The sequence below is a fragment of the Leptonychotes weddellii genome, chromosome X (genome assembly GCF_054177405.1).
Source record: "Leptonychotes weddellii isolate Sample4059 chromosome X, ASM5417740v2, whole genome shotgun sequence".
NCBI classification, from domain to species: domain Eukaryota; kingdom Metazoa; phylum Chordata; class Mammalia; order Carnivora; family Phocidae; genus Leptonychotes; species Leptonychotes weddellii.
This window is the reverse complement of record NC_138385.1, coordinates 33,054,145-33,073,643: the sequence shown is the minus strand read 5'-3', so window position 1 is coordinate 33,073,643 and position 19,499 is coordinate 33,054,145.

The following is a 19,499-nucleotide window of genomic DNA, read 5'->3' as shown; positions in this document are numbered from 1 at the left end:
CTTGGTGCCACTGACATTTGGGGTCAGACAACTCTTTGTTGTGGGGATCTATCCTGCACATTATAGGTATCCCTGGTCTCTGCCCACTAGATGCCATAATCACCCTCCCCAGACCCCACTATAAAGATTAAAATGCCTGGGGTGGGGGCTGCCCGGCTGGCTCAGTCAGTGGAGCATGCGACTCTTGATCTCGGGGTTGTGAGTTCGAGCTCCACGCTGGGTGTAGAGATCACTTAAAAAACATAATCTTACAAAAAATTAAAAGGTTTGCAATAAATATCCAGGCATCCATACTAGTGTGGATGAATATGATGAATATATCAATGTAGGAGAAGAGATCAATCTCCCACATAGAATTCTAGATAATTTATGTAGATATTTCCCCCTCAATGAGATGGAGCATAATTGCTCATCCTGCAAGTAAAGGCTGCACATAGTGACTTGCTTCCAACGAAGAGAGTACGGAATGGGGGAAAAGTAACTTTAGAGCAGAGAAAGCTCATAAACGCTATCTTGGACAGGTGGTCAAGATTAACACCATCAGTGATAAGTCACATTGATAGCCCTAGATTTGATAAGATGAGAACCACTCTTGACCTCTATTGTCCGTCCCCTTAAGAAACCCATAACCACATTCTAATCACAAGAATAACATCAGGCAAATCCCAATTCAGGGACATTCTACAAAGGTTCTGACCTATATTCCTGCAAACTGTCAAGGTCATCAAAAGTAAGGAAAAGTCTGAGAAAACTGTCAAGGCCAAGAGAAGCCTAAGGAGTCACGACAGCTAAATACAATGTGGTTTCTTTGATGGGACCCTGAAACAGAAAAAGATAATAGGTAACAACTAAGGAAATTTGAATAAGGCATAAACTTCAGTTAGTAATAAAGTGTCAATGTTGTTTCTTTCACTGTTAACAATATATCGTACTGATGTGAGATGTTACCGGTAGGGGAAACTGAATTCAGGTATTAGGAAGTCTCTGTACTGAGTTTGCAACTTTTTATAGTTCTAAAACTACTAAAATCAAAAAGTTTATTGTTTAAGAATGCTTTCAGACATTGCCTTGTGTCCCCTAGGGGGCAAAATCTCCCTCAGTTGAGAGCCACCTGCTCTAGGTCCATGAAACCGTTTGCATTTTCATTATAGCACTTTTCAGCCTCTATATTTTACCAACTCCAGTTTCTTCTCCGTGCTTTCAGCAACTCTTGAGGGTCAAGGATTTTTCTTATGACTTCTAGATCTCCTGAGTCATCACCCACAGTTTCCAAAAATTTCCTCCTCTCTAATTTTGTCCAGCAATTCACGACAACGCCAATTGAAGTGGGGTTCATTGTCATTTCCCTCATGGGTAACAGTATCTAATAAATCAGGTCTGTAAATGCTTCTACTTCAATAGTTGGCCTATTCTTTTCCTTTTTTATGGTTTTCACGGTTTGAAAATCTTCATAGTGAAATGACTAATTAAAAAGGGCTACTTGCACTTCTTCACCATTGCCATAACTATAGTTTGAAAGTGACATTGTGTTCCTATTAAGGCTGCTTCGCCTGGAGAAATTCCACTGATTTATGGAACAGAAGGCTTCAGCTTTGGATATGAAATAGAAGTAATTTAAGGAAAAGGGGTCTGCCAAATTCAAGGTCATCAATCACTTTCCATAGCATTTTGCGATGAAAAAACCCACCTTAGTTAGTGGTTATTCAGCCATGAATAGTAATTAATTGCTGTCCTCTTCTGGATCTAAAGATGAAGGAACAAAAGACTTGGACTCAATATTGAAATTAAGCCTGAGAAAATGAAAAAGAGCAGTAAGAAAGAATGACAAAGGGAGTCAGTGACTCTTTCAAGGTTTAATTCTCTTTCTGAGATGGTGGTTCCTTTTATATCACTGTTTCCTTCTTCAGATATGCTCTTCCCCTTCCTACTCAGGCCCTGATAGCAACACAGTCTATGTTTTTATTATATGCATAACAGAATCTTGACTGGGCTCAAGTTGGTGCTAGAACTTCATCTGAAAGAGACCAGGTGATTGTTTTCCCTCTCCCTTTACCTACTGGCATAAGTCCATATGCATGGAGACTTTGGAATTTGGGCTGAAGGAAGAGTAATAAGTTGGCTTTTTTTTTCCGTTCCTTTTTCTTTTTTTTGCTGGGGCACACAGAAAAGAGAAAGATATGGAAAGAATAGAGGGAAAGTAGAGTGTTGATGCTTTGGCTAGCCCTTTGGGTTTGAGGCCCAGTGGGGAAGGGAGAGGCAAAACCTGAAGGCACTGTTTTCACGAAGACCCTTCTGTGATTCTGGGCTCAAATTATGCTGTTTTGAGCCAAAGTCACAAAATTTATATAAAGTTGGGTGAGGGACCCAGATCTCGATACCTCGAAGACTGGAAGCTCTGGGCTGTTTGCACAAAGGGCATCAGCAATGGAAGCAATGAGGAGGTGCATTGATTAGTAGTCCCGACTATAAGAATGTGAGTGAGATTTTTACACGCACATGTGGTAACCCCCCCACTCCCCCCACCCCCCTGAGAATGATCAGAAATAACTGGAGTGTATTTGGAATGGGGTTAAATTCCTCTGTGAGCAGGTGGGACCTTGCAGCTGATGAAATTTGGATAGTAGAGTTCATGTGATCTCATTTCACCAGCTGGAAAAGTCTGGAATATTAGTGTTACATAATTCTTGTTTTCTAGGGCTTGCTTCTAATAAGAACTAGGACTTCTTAAACCTACCTCCATTATAGAAGAATACTGCTCCAAGCCTAAGCCATCAGTCCTCTCCCAGACCTAAAGGAATCCTACTGCAGTTTCTACTGAGCCCTTTGAGCTATCTTATCTAACATCATAGTAACTGGCTATAGCTCTCATCCTCTGTAAATTCCCTAGAGTTAGTCTTCCTGAGATAGTCTCTTAAGTCAGCATGGACACTCCTCCTTCAGAAGAATCAGTTAGCTTTATCCATCTTGGTAAGCTCTAAATATCCTTTTAGAAACACTTCCCACAGGGAGCCCCTTGCTTCTTTCAATGACCAGTGATTCTTCCTATGAAAGTGTGTCTCATCAAAGCATTACTGTACTGATAATCTAGACTCTTGTAACTCTTGGATGAGTATAACATTATTTTGCTCTTTGTCTCATTTTTTAACTGTTTAGTCAACATGGAAAAGAAACATTCATGCTCTTCGCATTGTGGCAGATACAGAAAAAATTTAAGTGAACATCAAGATTTCTAGACTGTGTTATCAACGACAAAAGACTTAGCACAAATTTTCTGGACCCTAGCCACATATCTTGTTGCTGATTCATATAAGATCCACTTAAGGTTTCATAATAATATGATCTTATATTGTAGATGTTGGAATCCTGACCATTCCCCTCTATCACTAAGGATATGAAAGAAGGTTGTGTAGCAGGTTCATTTTTATTTTTTGCAACCAGGACTAACAACTCAATAAGGAATTTGGAAACTGGTCTTTGGAGTAAGTTTCTAATCTACTTCTCAATTAACATGTAATTCATCCAAGATCCAAGTGTTCCTGTCGTCTGTGGGTGTAAAATGGAAAATATTCACAAGATGACAAGCAAAGGATCAAGAAAATAGATAGGAACAGTACTGAGGTCATATACTGGACTTTATCACAGACAAGATACAAAACATCCTGAGCTATTCGTGGCGATAGACAAGCAAAAACTAATGACAAATCTTGCTATCTAGAGAAAGCAGAAAACCAAAATTATAAAATTGATGTCTCGGAAGATTAAGTAAGCAGAAATAGTGGTAAAGCAACATCAGTCTTTGGATCAATCCAGAGGTCTTCAGAGTTGGGTCTAGCGTTTTTTTAATAATTATAGCATCATCATCTTTAAGTCAGATGAAACACCAGGATCACCAAAAAAAGGAGGTCTTAGAATGAAGCTAAGTGGAATTATACTAAACCCAATGCACATTTCAACAGTTTCCATATAGCAAGCACAATTTGGGTAACTATAAACAGGCAGGCCCCTCTCCCCAAGAAAATGCCTTAAAGTTAAAGTAAAGCAAAGCTCTGAGGATCTTCCCATTACTATAGAATTTCAGACATCCATAGCAGTAGGCACGGCAATGTGGAAAACAACAATCAAGCAAGTCATCAATGAGCAGAAGCCGCTATGTGCCTTCCACAGTACCAGGTGCTGAGGAGGGTGTGAAAGAGACATAATAGCTGATCTATTACTGTGGAGACAAGACTTGAATACATAAATCAGAGGAAGCTATAAAACAAAACAGGGCTAAATGCAGTGGTGCTGACTAGAAGGGTCAGAACAAGTCCAAAAAGGCCAGAGTAGTGGAGAGTTTCAAGGAGGTCTGGATTTGAGCTGGGCAGACACTGAAGGAGGACAGAGAGGATAGCAGAATGCCTCCTTGGAAGAGTCAATATGAGTGAGGGTAGAAACTGAAAATGAACATGGCATGTCAAGGAGTCTGGAGACTGGCCTGATGGGAGCAGAAGACTCACGTTGGGGAAGAGTTGGAAGGAAGTTTGGGAGAGACAGACTGCAAAGTGGGATAGAACTTTAGAGCTATAAACTGAATGGCCACAGAAATGGCACCTAGATTTCCTAACACACAGGAGTTTAGAGAGGACTGCCTCACTTACAAGACTCTTTGGTCACCCTTCCACACATGGAGGACTCTGCCAACTGTGTTATCTTTTAAAAGTATGTGACGAGGTGATGATGATGCAGATATGGAGCAAAGTAAACATAAAAAAAGAATGGCTTGGGTGTCATCCCTGTCTTCTGAAAGTGAACCATTATTGCTCCACCCATTACAGTTAAAGTCATTTTCGTACAGAAAACTTAACCTTTGCCTGGGGAGAATAATAGCTATTTGTACAATTATATCAATTGTACAGTTAATACCAATGAAGTGCCTATCTCTCTAGCCTGCCAATATTTCAGTAAGCAATTCACTCTAATGCAAATCATATTACTTCCATTTGTTTTTAAAATTTTTATCTCAACGTGGCGGAGATAATATCTACATTGAAAGGTGGCATTAAAAACACAGCAGGCAATTCTGGTTTCCGGTCCAGCATGTAAAGAACTTAAAAGTCACCGCTCCATCCTAACAAAAAGTAAAAAGCCAAACAAACTGAAAAACCTACAAGTCTTCTTACATCCACAAAAAGGCAAGATCTCGAGGCAAAATGTTGCCCTCAAAATTGGAGAGACAGGCAGATCCAGAGAATCACAACTTACCTAAGAAGATCTGCAAAGCAGAAATCTCCACAGTAACGAGTACTGGGGTAGAAAGACTCGAATTGTAATTAATGAATTACTGGAGGCTTAGTGTGTGGACAAGTTTGAGAGTTAAAAAATCCAGAGAGGGGGGCACCTGGGTTGCTCAGACATTGGGCGTCTGCCTTTGGCTCAGGTCATGATCCCGGAGTCCTGGGATGGAGCCCCGCATCGGGCTCCCTGCTCAGTGGGAAGCCTGCTTCTCCCTCTCCCCTCCCCCCTGCTTGTGTTCCCTCTCTCACTGTCTCTCTCTCTGTCAAATAAATAAAATCTTAAAAAAAATTTTTTTTAAATAAAAAATAAAAAAATCCAGAGGGGACCATTCACTTTTGTGAGTTTTACCTCCTGGAGATCTGCCAGGTCCTTAAAGTGAAGAAAAGAGGAAAAGCCCCTTAGGTTTCCAGAAGGGGAAGGGAAAAGTAACTATTTCTAAATAGGCCAGAGCATTCTGTTCTTCTTAACAAGGCCTGCCCTCTAGAGAATCTATTTTACCAGAGCCTAACCTATTGGGGTTCTATCAGAGCTTGAGTGACTTGGGAGAAAGGAAATACTCCATTTCAGTTTGCTCTAGCCTTCCATGTAGGGAGAAGGGGAGTACCCAGCTCCAGCACCCCACCCCAGCCCAGCCATCCTGTCATAACTAAGATGAGGGAGGAGGACTGGGAAACACTGGTAAAGGTTTTTTTTTTTGTTTTTTTTTAAAGATTTATTTATTTATTAGAGATCAAGAATGAGAGAGAGTACATGAGAGGGGGAGGGTTAGAGGGAGAAGCAGGCTCCTTGCTGAGCTGGGAGCCCGATGCGGGGCTCGATCCCAGGACCCTGGGATCATGACCTGAGCCGAAGGCAGACGCTTAACAACTGAGCCACCCAGGTGCCCCTGAGAGATGGAAATTCTAAAAAAAGAATAAAAAAGAAATTCTAGATATCAAAAACACTGTAACAGAAATGAAGAATGCCTTCGATAGGCTCATTAGTAGACTGGACATGGCTGAGGAAGGAATCTTTGAGCTTGGCGACATGGCAATAGAAACCTACAAAACTAAAATGCAAAATAAACCCAAAGCAAGCATAAGGAAGAAAACAATAAATATTAGAGCAGATAGCAGTGAAATTAAAAACAGGAAATCAATGAAGAAAATCAACAAAACAAAAAGTTAGTTCTTTGAAAAGATCCATAAAATCAGTGAGCCTCTTGCGAGGCTAACTAGGAAAAAAAGAGAGATGACACACATCATTAATATTAAAAATGAAATAAGGGAATCATCACAGATCCTATGGACATTAAAAAGGATAATAAAAGAATAGTATGAACAACACTATACCCATAAATTTCATAACCTAGATGAAATGGACCAATTCCTTGAAAGATAAAATCTACTAGAACTGACACAAGAAAAATTGACAATCTGAATAGGCCCGTATCTATTTAAAAAATTAAACCAATAATTAATAACCTTCTAAAACAGAAAGCATCAGGGCCAGATAGATTCACTGATGAATTCTACCAAACATTTAAGGAAAAAATTACATTAATTCTCTACAATCTCAGAAGATAGGAACAGAGAGAATATTCCCTAACTCATTCTACGAGGCCAGCATTACTGTAATACCATAGCCATGCAGAGATACTATTAGAAAAGAAAACTACAGATCAATATCTCTCAGGAACACATAAGCAAAAATCCTTAACAAAACATTGGCATACTGAATCCAACAATGTATAAAAAGAATTCTACACAATCACCAAATTGTGTTTATCCCAGGTATGCAAGGCTGGTTCAACACTTGAAAGTAAATTAATATAATCTATCACATCGAAAGACTAAAGAAGAAAAATAACATGCTCATATCAACAGATACCCAAAAAAAGCATATGATAAAATCCAATATTGATTCATGGTAAAAACAAAAAACAAAAAACAAAACAAAGCAAAACAAAACCTCTCAGCAAACTAGGAATAGAGATGAACTTCCTCAACTTGATAAAGAACATCTGCAAAAACTCTACATGTAATCATACTTAATGGTGAGAAACTAGAAGCTTTCCCACTAAGATCAGGAGTAAAACAAGGATGTCCACTCTCACCACTCCTTTTCAGCATCATATTGGAAGTCCTAACTAATGCAATAAGACAAGAAAGTAAGTAAAATGTATAGAGATTGGGAAAAAAGAAATAAAACTTTGTTTGAAGATGACATGATTGTCTATGTAGAAAATGTGAGTTGACAAAAAGAAAACCCTCCTGGAACTCATAAACAATTATCCTGCAACTAGTAAGATTGCAGGATACTAGGTTAATATACAAAAGTCAATCACTTTCCTATATACCAACAATGAACAAGTGGAAAGTAAAATTAAAAAACATAATACCCTTTACATTAGCACCTAAAAAAATGAAATACTTAAGTTTAAATCTAATCAAATATGTACAAAATCTCTTTGAGGAAAATTATACAACTGATAAAAGAAATCAAGAATAAATAAATGGAGCTATTCCATATTCATGGATAGGAAGACTCAGTATTGTCAAAATGTCAATTCTTCCCAAATTGATCTGTAGATTCAACACAATACCAATCAAAATCCCAGTGAGCTGTTTTGTGGCTATCAACAAACTGATTCTAAAGTTTCTAAGGAAAGGCAAAAGACCCGGAATAGCCAATACAATATTAAGGAAGAACAAAACTGCAGAACTGACAGTATCAAACTTCAAGACTTACTTTAAAGCTACAGGCATCTAGACAGTGTAGTATTGGTGAAAGAAGAGACAAATCGATCAATGAAACAGAATAGAGAACCCAGCAATAGACCCACAGAAATATGGTCAATTGATCTTTGACAAAGAAGGTAGGGCAATAAAATAGAGCAAAGATAATCTTTTCAACAAATGGTGCTGGGTCTATTGGACATCCATATATAAAAAAAAAAAAAAAAAAAAAAAAAACAAAACAAAACAAAAAGTCAACTTACATTCTCCACAAAAATTAACTGAAAATGGATCACAGACCTAAATGTAAAATGCAAAATTGTAAAACTCCTAGAAGGTAACATAGGAGAAAACCTAGAGGACATTGTGTATAGTGATGATTTTTTAAGCTATAACACCAAAGTCAAGACCCAGAAAAGAAATAATTGATAAGCTGGACTTCATTAAAATGAAAAGCTTCAGTCTGTGAATGACAATGTCAAGAGAATGAGAAGACAAGCTACAGGTCGGGAGAAAATATTTGCAAAAAAAAAGAGGACCCTATCTGATAAAGAGCTGTTCAAAACATACAAAGAACTCTTACAATTCAACAATATGAAAATGAACAACTCAATTGGAAAAGAATGCAACTCTTGATCTCCAGGTCATGAGTTTGAGTCCCACATTGGGTGCAGAGATTACTAAAAAAATAAAGAAAGAAAGAAAATTTTTAAAAATGTGCTCCACGTCATGTATTATTAAGGAAATGAAAGTTAAAACAACGGGATACCACACACACCTATTAGAATGACTAAAATTCAGAACCCTGATAACACCAAATGCTGGTAAGTATGTGGAGCAGTAGGAATTCTCATTTATTGCTGGTGGAAATGCAAAATGATACAGCCACTTTGCAAGACAGTTTGGCAGTTTCTTGCAAAACTAAACTTATTCTTAACATATGATGGAGCATTTGCACTCCTTGGTATATATCCAGATGAGTTGAAAACTTGCGTCCACACAAAAACTACACATGGATGTTTATAGCAGCTGTATTCACGATTGCCAAAACCTGGAAATAATCGAGATGTCCTTCAGTAGGTGAATGGTTACATAAACTGTGGTACATCCAGGTCATGGAATAGTAATCAATGCTAAAAACAAAGGAGCTATCAAGCCATAAAAAGATATGGAGGAGGGGCTCCTGGGTGGCTCAGTTGTTAAGCGTCTGCCTTCGGCTCAGGTCGTGATCCCAGGGTCCTGGGATCGAGCCCACATCGGGCTCCCTGCTCCGCAGGAAGTCTGCTTCTCCCTCTCCCACTCCTCCTGCTTGTGTTCCCTCTCTCGCTGTCTCTCTCTCTGTCAAATAAATAAATAAATAAAATCTTAAAAAAAAAAAGATATGGAGGAAACTTGTGCATATTACTAAGTGCGGGAAGCCCATCTGAAAAGACTACATACTGTATGATTTCAACTCTATGATATTCTGGAAAAGACAAAACTGTAGACAGTAAAAATGCCAGTGATTGCCAGGGGTAGCAGAGGAGGGAGGGATGGATAGGCAGAACACAGAGGCTTTTCAGAGCAGTGAAAATACTCTGCATGGTACCACAATGGCAGACGCTTGTCACTATACATTTGTCAAAACCCAAAGAATGTACAATGCCAAGAGTGAACCCTAATGTAAACTATGGGTTTTGGATGATGATAGTGTGACGGTGTAGGTTCATCAGTTGTAACCAAGGTATCACTCCGGTTCAGGATGATGATTGTGCGGGAGGCAGTGCATGCGTGGGGGCGGGGAGTATATGGGAACTCAGTTTTGCTATGAACCTAAAGTTGCCCTAAAAAATAGTCTATTTAGGGATGGCTGGGTGGCTCAGTCAGTTAAGCGGCTGCCTTTGGTTCAGGTCATGATCCCAGGGTCCTGGGATTGAGTCCCACATCAGACTCCCTGCTCAGCGGGGAGCCTGTTTCTTCCTCTGCCTGGTGCTCCCCCTGCTTGTGCTCTCTCTCTCTCTGACAAATAAATAAATAAAATCTTTTAAAAAAATAGAAAGCAAAGGGCGCCTGGGTGGCTCAGTTGGTTAAGCGACTGCCTTCGGCTCAGGTCATGATCCTGGAGTCCCGGGATCGAGTCCCGCATCGGGCTCCCTGCTCGGCAGAGAGTCTGCTTCCCCCGCTGACCCTCCCCCCTCTCATGCTCTCTCTATCTCATTCTCTCTCAAATAAAAATGAATAAAAAAAAAAAAAATAGAAAGCAAAAATAAAAAATAGTCTATTTAAAAGGGGATAAAACCACAATGGACAAAATATTAAAATTAAATTATTCTCGTAGCACTAATAAGGTGGCATTCTTTTCAATGTTAACATCAGAAGATCTAGTTGCAAAACTCCATCCCTTTCATTTCACTGGTGTATTCGTGAGGGCCATAACCAGGTTTATTCTTCGCCACCCTTGAATGTACTGTTAACAAAACGTAAGTGACTATTTGAACCTGGGCATGGCTATGGAATCTAGTTAGTAGCTCAAAGAATGTAAAAAACTAAAATGGTCCAGTATGTTTTCTCCAGGGAAAAGAAGTACTGACGCAATGTACTTAAACATACTTAGTCATTCATTCAACATGTATTTATTAAGTGTCTGCTATGTGCCAGGCACAGTGTGTGCTAGGTACTAAGAATACCATGGTAAGCTCTTGCTCTCAAGGAACTAACAATCTAGTGAGGAGACAGACAATCATCAAGTAACCACGCTAACAAATGTCAAAAGGAACCATGAGAACTGTGACAAAGGCTAGTACAGAGTGCCGTGCCACCTTGTAACAGCTGGAGTTGACCTAGTCAGGGCAATTGAAGAAGGCTACCCCCAGGGACTTACTTCAAATGAAATCTGAAGGATGAATAAGAGGTGAGAAAGGAAGGAACAGCAAAGAAATCAAATGAACAAATCTAAATATGCAGAGGCCCCACCACAGGAAGGAGCAGGGTGACATGGAGAAGGGAGACAAATGTGGCTGTAGTGTAGAGAGTGAGGGGATTCAAGATGAGCCTGGAGAAATAAGTTATGTGCCAGATCATGCAGGGCCTTGTAGACTACATTAAGAAGTTTTGTGTTTATCCTAAGAGCGATAGGAACCCATAAGAACTTTTAAGCGTGAGGATGATATGGCATTCCTTATGCCAAGACCATTCTCTGCAATCAAAAGAACAAATTAGGGGGCACCTGGGTGGTGCAGTCAGTTAAGTGTCCAACTCTTGGTTTCAGCTCAGGTCGTGATCTCAGGGTCATGAGATCGAACCCCACGTCGGGCTCCGCAGTCAGCACAGAGTCTGCTTGTGACTTTTTCTCCTTCTTTCTCTGCCCCTCCCCCTCTCTAAAATAAATAAATAAATCTTAAAAAAAAAAGAACACATTAGAAGGGACCCAGAGTAAATATGGGTAGATTAGGAGCTATTGCTGTAGTCTAGGAAAGAGGAGATAGAGGGAAGGATGGTGCTAATGGAGATGGAAAGAAGTGGATGGATTCTAGAGATTTTTAGGGAGTAAAATGAGCAAAATCTGACATAAACCAGGTTTCAGAGTTGAGAAGGAACAGGGATGTATCAAAATATCCCTAAATACAACTGGACAGAATGATAGGGCAATCCACAGAGATAGGGAAGGTTAGAAGAAGACCAGGTTTGGGGAGCAAGTTGCATTTGAGGGGCCTTTGGGACTCCCTAGAGGAGAGGTCTAGTAAACATTTGGGTACATTGGCCTGAAGGTCAGATGAAAGGTCTGAGCTGGACATTGACATTGGGGAGCTCATGGAAGCCGTGGATGTGGGTGAGCTTGCCTAGGGAGAGAATAGAGTGAGATGGGAGGGAGCTGAGGACTGAGCCTCAGGAAAAGTCAACATTTGTAATGAAAAAGCAGCTGTGACAATATATGAATTATCTCTCTACTTCCGAAATTCAGAAATCCCAATTTCTTTCTTCTGCTTTGCCACTTCATTACTTGATAACATCCAAAAAATAACTCCCCCCTCTTTAAATCAACATTCCATTTGTTGAAGGGGATTAGGCCATTTTCTGTGAGGGAACACTTTTACTTTTTGACACATATCATTAGGAAGATGCTAGTAAATATATTGTTCAATTGAGAATATGATGGCAGAAGTTTAACTTGTTAGAGTATTGAGCCTTATTCGTAGACACGTGGGACTCAAAGAGGGCTGCTGTACTCTTCCAGAGTGGCTTCTGTGAGAGAGGGAAAGGGACAGCCACTGTACTATTGTGATCTTCAAGGTGGTCAGATCCTACATGCCCAGCCATTTTCTGAGAGTAGAGCTAGGCTTTCAAAGTACATAGGCTTCTTGTCAATGACTCTGCTCTGAGAGAGAGAGAGAGAGAGAGAGAGAGAGAGAGAGAGAGAGATTGAAAGAGAGAGATTGAAAGAGAGAGAAAGCAAGGCCTACCCCTCAGACCTTACTCAGTTCTGTAGGACATGTTTTATGCCCCTGGGAGCTGGAAGGGAGGAATAAGCTAATAACTCGGTTGATTTAACATTCTGACCTCTGAGTCAAGAGTTACTCAATAATACTTACCCCCCCAAAATAAATAAAAAATCCTTACAGTGAGCGATGAGGGGGTGGTGTATTCAGGTCAGGAGTCCGTGGATCTGATATTGACTCATATGCTGGATGATCGTGGGGTAAACCATGACAATTCCTTCCGTTTCCGGATCAGTAATAACACCTGTTTCTCCTATCTCTTGGGGTTGTTATTAGAGGCTGATGAAATCACACATCTGAAAGCATTTTGAAAACGTCAGACATTATCATGCCAAAAAGTAAGCCATCAACCCTGAGAGCTAGTCCTTGAGTAAGATACAACTTTTTTATACCATCCATTGTATCAGTATCTGTTCTGTCTTATGTCCAAATCCTGTTTCCTTTGAAAAGGAGGCCTCTGAGGTATGAGCTGTTGAGATATATGCTAGCTGCTTCTACCACCACAACTAAATATCAAAATATCTAAATGAGACATTGTTATATTAAGCAAAATTCCAGTTTACACATGGAAACTCTAGAACAAAAAAAATGGAAAACGAAGGTTAGTTTTTATCATCATGTGAGTTCAAAGGCCTTGACTTAGCCTACTAGACCTTACCTTATCTCCTTCCTACCTATCTCTGTGACTTCATCTTGTACCACTTCCCCCTTCCCTCACTCTGTTTTAGCCCTTTAGCAAAGGCCTCCTTGCCATTCCTTAAATAACCCAAGCACTATCTTGCCCCAGGGCATTTGCATTGCTGTTACTCAGAATGCCATTCCCTTTGACATCCCGCATTTCATTCAGGTGTCAGTGGATGGGGAGGCCTTCCCAGCAACCCTATTTAATTGGCCAAAGCACCCTACCTACAGTAGTACATAACCCTATCACATATCAGCCATGTCTTTCTTTCTCCTTATTCTCAACTTGCTTTATTATGCTTCATGGCACTTGTAACCACCAGATGTCCTCTATTTGCTTTTCTGTTTTCCTCCCAAGAAAAATGGAAGCTCAATAAGAGTAGGGGATTCTTGTCTGGTTTGTTCCACTGCTATATCCTTAGTGCTCAGAACATAGCCTGAAACTTAGTAGGCACACAATAGATAGTTGTTGAATGAAAGAATGAGAAAACCATATTCCTACTGCTCCCCTGGCTGGCAAAATCCTTTGCAATGCAGCACCTCACGATCATGAACTCAAGGAATTAGAATGAGATGTTAAGCAGCAAGATATTTCTGTGAGCACTATCATTTAGCTGATTTTGCAAAAATATAGGGAAGAACATCAATATCGCACATGTTATGTTATTTGGACCTAACAGAAGCCCTTAAGGTCACCAACAGAACAATCGGACTACTGACATTGAAACAGTCTTAATTCACTGTGACATAAACCAGAGAAGAAATGTACCGCTGCCAATGCTGACCCCAAATGGTGCAGTTATCTCAGAAGGCAGAAGCAAACTTTGTGCACAAACTAAAGCATGATATGGCCTATCTGCTGGTGGGGTGAATCTCAATGTTGTTGGAACTTGGGCATCTGTTCTTTAAAGGATGCCATGTCTGGGATCATAGGACCACTTTACAAGAGGAGGGGATGGTCTGTCAGCTAATAACTCGGTTGATTTAACATTCTGACCTCTGAGTCAAGAGTAACTCAGTAATACCTACCCCTCCCAAATAAATAAAAAAATCCTTACAGTGAGCGATGAGGGGGTGGTGTATTCAGGGTCAGGAGTCTGTGCACAAGACTCTACGTTACAGAACTAACCAGCACTCATAAAAACAATGAACAAGATATAGAAAGAAAAAAAAAATGAGAGCTATGCATTGTGGAGGTAGTCATGGCAGAACCGTTTTGAGGAAATCTGTTAAATCATATAGGAAACCGAACGAAATAGGTTAGAATTTGCAGTCACATTTCATCTAGTGAAATGTGTTCTGTTTTTTTAAATTGAGATGTAATTGACATATAACATTATATTAGTTTCAGGTCCACAACAGAATGATTCAATGTTTGTATATATTGCAAAATGTTCACCATAATAAGTCTAGTTAACATCTGTTATCATACACAGCTGAAAAATTTTTCCTTCTGATGAGAACTTGTAAGGTTCACTCTCTCAGCAACTTTCAAATATGCAATAGAGTGTTATTTACTATGGTCATCATGCTATATATTACATCTCCATGACTTATTTATGACTGAACATTTTAACTTTTGACCCTGTTCACCCATTTCTCTTACCACCCCCCAATCCCTCTGGGAACCACCAATTTATTCTCTGTATCTATGTTCTCTTTATTTTTAAATTTTATAGAGTTGACTTATTGATTCAGTACTGTGATTACTGCTTGCTTCTGTTTTCTATTTTGTTTAAAATAAAGGGCTAATATTTCTATTTCCTCTCACATGCTCAGAGGTAGCCAGATCCCTTAGCAGTGACTCCAGTACCTGAAACTATATCCTCATTCATTGACAATGACCTAGGATGGGGTGAAACTCCTGGTAGAAAATTCTTTGTCTTCATCCTCTTCCTCGTCAATGTCATCTCATGCCCAACAAAAATAAGACATTTATCAATTGAATTGTATGTGTCTGGTACTCTGCCAAGCACTGGTATTTTATTTTATATTTTTAAAGATTTTTTATTTATTCATTTGAGACACAGAGAGAGAGCATGAGCAGGGGGAGAGGCAGAGGGAGAGGGAGAAGCAGGAACCTGATGTGAGGCTCGATCCCAGGACCCTGGGTTAAGCAGACGCTTAACCATCTGAGCCACCTAGGCGCCCCAGCACTGGGATTTTAAAAGCCTTTCCATGTCTTGCCTTCAAAACTCAAAATTATAAGTGGTCCCACTTGGAAACAACAGCACATAAACTGTCTTCAAATTTACAAATCAGAAACAGTGTGGCTTTTTGGGAGTGAAGGACCCAGACAGGCAGGATGGCAGAGTAGTTAAAAGCACAGGTCCTGTCTGGAGTCAGAGTCCTCCAAATCCAAATCTAGCTCAGGTACTTCCATAAGCTGTGTGACATAGACATGCTGTGTAACCTCTCTGGGCCTGACTGTCCTCATCTGTAAAGCAAGAATAATAATAATAATCTGTGCAGCATAGAGTTGTTGAGAGGAATAAACAAGATAATCCCATGTAAGGTGCTTAGAACTGAGTCTGGTTCATTGAAAGCACTCAATAAATGTTATTTTGCAAGCTGTTATTATGCAAAAAACTCAAAATTTGGAGACTCTCTAAGGGGCACCTCTGGCTACAAATCAAAGAATATCTTCTTTTGTGAAGACTGGTAAAACTATCGGTTGCCTGATATCCTTTTGTGTCAAGCCCTCATACACGGTGGTCATTATAAATGTGTAACTAGGAAATCCAGCAATATATGAGAAGTTAAATTCAGATACAGGGCTTAAAAAAAAAAAAAAAGCCCATACATTGCTGTAAAAATGCGGTTGGCAAAATTTCTCTGTAAAGGGGCAGATGGGAGATATTTTCGGCTTCACAGGACAGACAGTTTCTGTTGCAACTACTCAACTCTGCTGCTGTGAGACATTTACATATTTACAGGCAATATGTAAATGAATGGGCATAGCTGTGTCCCAATAAAACCTTATTTACAAAAACAACCTGTGAGGGGCGCCTGGGTGGCGCAGCAGTTTGTTGGGCATCTGACTCTTGGTTTCCCCTTAGGTTGTGATCTCAGGGTCAAATGTGGGATCAAACCCCACATTGGGTTCCATGCTGGGTGTGGAGCCTGCTTAAGATGCTCTCTCTCCATCTACCTCCCCTGCCCCCACCCCCAGCTCAGCGCTGAGTCTGCTTGGGACTCTCTCTCCCTCTCCTACTGCCTCTCTGCTCTCTCTCTCTCATATAAATAAATAGATCTTAAAAAAAAAAAAAAAAAAAACAACCTGTGGGTCAGATTTGGCTCATGGGTCATAGATAAGCCCACCCCTACTCTGAAAAATTATCCTAGCTTATCAGTGTTCTAATGGCCACTTCAGCTGAGTAGCCACAGAAATCAAATAAACTGGGAGGAGAAAAAAAGGAGTGAGAAGAATTGAAGAAATAGGAGGATAAACAATGGCTTCTCCAAAGTCCTTCCCGCATCCTAAATGGTAGTAGACACCTTACATGACCAGGGAACAGTATGCCCCGTTTATTCTTTCCTCCATTTAACACCTAATGGTGAAGCACTGTGTTGTGATGTATAATGCTGAGTGAAAACAGACCTAATCTCTGCCTTCATATAACTTCAAATCTAGCCAGGTAGGGATAGGGAGCAACATCAAATGAACACACAGAAAAATGGAAACCCACATCTCAGCTAGGTCGTGCCAAAGCTTATAAGAGAAGGATTGCTCTAGTTGTGGAGCTCAAGGTAGGCTTTCCTGAGGAGCCTAAACCTAAAACTCAGGCTGATATCTGACAAATGGGTAGCAATTAGGGAATAGGGTGGAAGACCATTCCAAGCAAAGGGACCAACATGGGCTCTATGACGGTAGAAAGTACGGGGCATTCAAGGGATGAAAAGAAGGCCACTATGATTTGAGTCCAGAGAGCCAGATGGAGCATGGTGGGACATGGGGCTGGGAAGGCAAGTAGAGGTGAGACTATACAGGCTCATGTAGTAGCAATCAATTATTAATTTATTCAGCACATATTTACTTAATACTACTCTATGTCAGACTCTGTGGATACTGTGGCAAATGAGAAAGGCAGATGTTAAACGAACATTCAGATAAATCTATAATTACAGAGCTCTGCCTCTGGAAGCTCTATGCTCTGAAACCCTGTTTAGTGACCTGATATATTTTTAAAAATTACCTGGTCTGTTTCCTAGGATGCAGTCCCAATTTAACCAAGTGTCCTGCTTAGAGTTACATGCAAATATATTACTCTACCTATTTCTTTTTGGAATCACAGGTGAGTTTGATATATCATCCCCAGGGCTCAGCCCGTGAAACCCCATGCTTCACCTGACTTTCAGGTTAATAAGGAGCCATGAATGACCTCTTTTTTTGGGTGGTGAGTTTCCAGACAGATGTGGCCCCCTTGTGATGTTCATATGGACAAGTCTTTATGACTTGCCATTGAGGATGGTATCATGGGCAAGACTGTGACAATAGACCCTACCTGAGTATTGGACCTATGAATTCGATTGTTTCAATCTGAGATGTTTTTTGTTTAATTTGTTGCCCGCTTCTCTTACATATTTATTCCTGTGGACAACCCTGTCAATGTATTCTAGGTTACATTTTAAACCCTTAGAAGAAACAGGGATCTGTTCTAGGGAACTACAAGCTTAACAAATGCTTTTCGATGTTGATGACTCCGAAAAACTAACAAGACTTTTAAACAGTTTCAAAGATATTTCATTACAACGATACTGTTTCTCTCTTAACTCCTTGGCCTATTTTTCTATCCAAAGGAGGAAATTAAAATGTCATGGAATGACTTGCTTTGTATAAAGCTGGGCTGATTGCTATCCAGTACTTGATGCTAGTCCAGATGGGTAAAAGGATTATTTCATTATCTCCTCTACTGCAACAGTTTGGTTCTCAAAGTACAGACCGCAGATGCTTAGGGTTCCCATGACCCTTTGGGGCGGGGATCGGAGAGGTCAATATTACTTTCATATTAATACTAAAATATTTGCTTTTGCCAAAGTGTTGCCATTTGGGCTGATATTCAAAAAACAGTGGACCAAGGCAGAGGCATGAAACTCTACTATTCATCATTGTTTTCTTTACTTCTGTGCACTCAACAAAGAAAGAAATGCCATTTGTTTAAGAATGTCCTTAATAAAGCAGAATATCTAATTATTTTTCATTAAAATGCTATTTTTGTTAACGTGCAATGCATTATTATTTTTATTTTTACATGAAGTAATAAAAAATAAAATAAACTGAGAAATTATTTTAAGTTTCTTGGTTTTAATATCTAATTTAATAAATACAGGTAGCTGTACCTCACATCAACAAAAGATATTTGGGGCCCTCCATGATTCTTAAGAGTGTAAGGGGCTCTTTAGACCAAAATATTTGAGAACTGCTGCTCTCTTAACCTTCCAAACATCACTCTTATCAGGACAAGTCTCCTCTTTTTAATTATAGGTCACACGCAGACTTTTCATATCTCCAGATCTATCTCTTCTTCATGACTTCTCAAAAAGAAAGACTAAGGGCTCTAAAATAACCTTCTAGAATTCCTTAAGCAGTCTCCTGTGCGTTCAACCAGTCTGTTTCCTCTCACTCTCTTCTAATGTGGTGTTTTTGAGAGAGTGACCTGAGTTTTCCAGAATTTTGGTGTACTGGGCAGCGGCGGTTGTGATTTTAGTTTACCTCACACACTTTCCCCTTCTTCTTTGTCTATTAATAACATCATCCCCTTCCTGTTAGAGAACTGCCTCCCTATCCTGTGTCTTCCTGACAAAGCTGTCAATCACAGTGCTCCACCCTCACCCCAAACCTGCAGACTACAAGAGTGAGCACATGATCCAGGTTTGGCCCAACCAGAGCACGACTACTTCTGGCAAACCATGATTGGTCTGAGGGAGAGGGCACATGGCCTAAGTTAAGTGAATTGGAAGCCTTACCCAAAATTGTCTGAAGTAAAGGTAATCTTCACTTTTTTTAAAAGATTTTATTTATTTATTTGAGACACACACACACATACATGAGCAGGGGGAGGGGCAGAGGGACAAGCAGACTCCCTGCTGAGTGGGGTGCCCGACCCAAGCCTCCATCCCAGGACTCTGAGATCATGACTGGAGCCAAAATCAGATGCTGAACCGACTGAACCACCCAGGTGTCCCGTAATCCTCACTTTGATCTTGAGTTGTAAGGGTATATGATCGCGGCTACTACCCACCATCTTTCCCACTATATAAAAAGAGCCTGTCTACAGAGTAAATCCAAGCAGAGACAAGAAAATAAAGATGAGTGGAGAGAAAATTCCATCAATGTTGAGTACTTACTGCA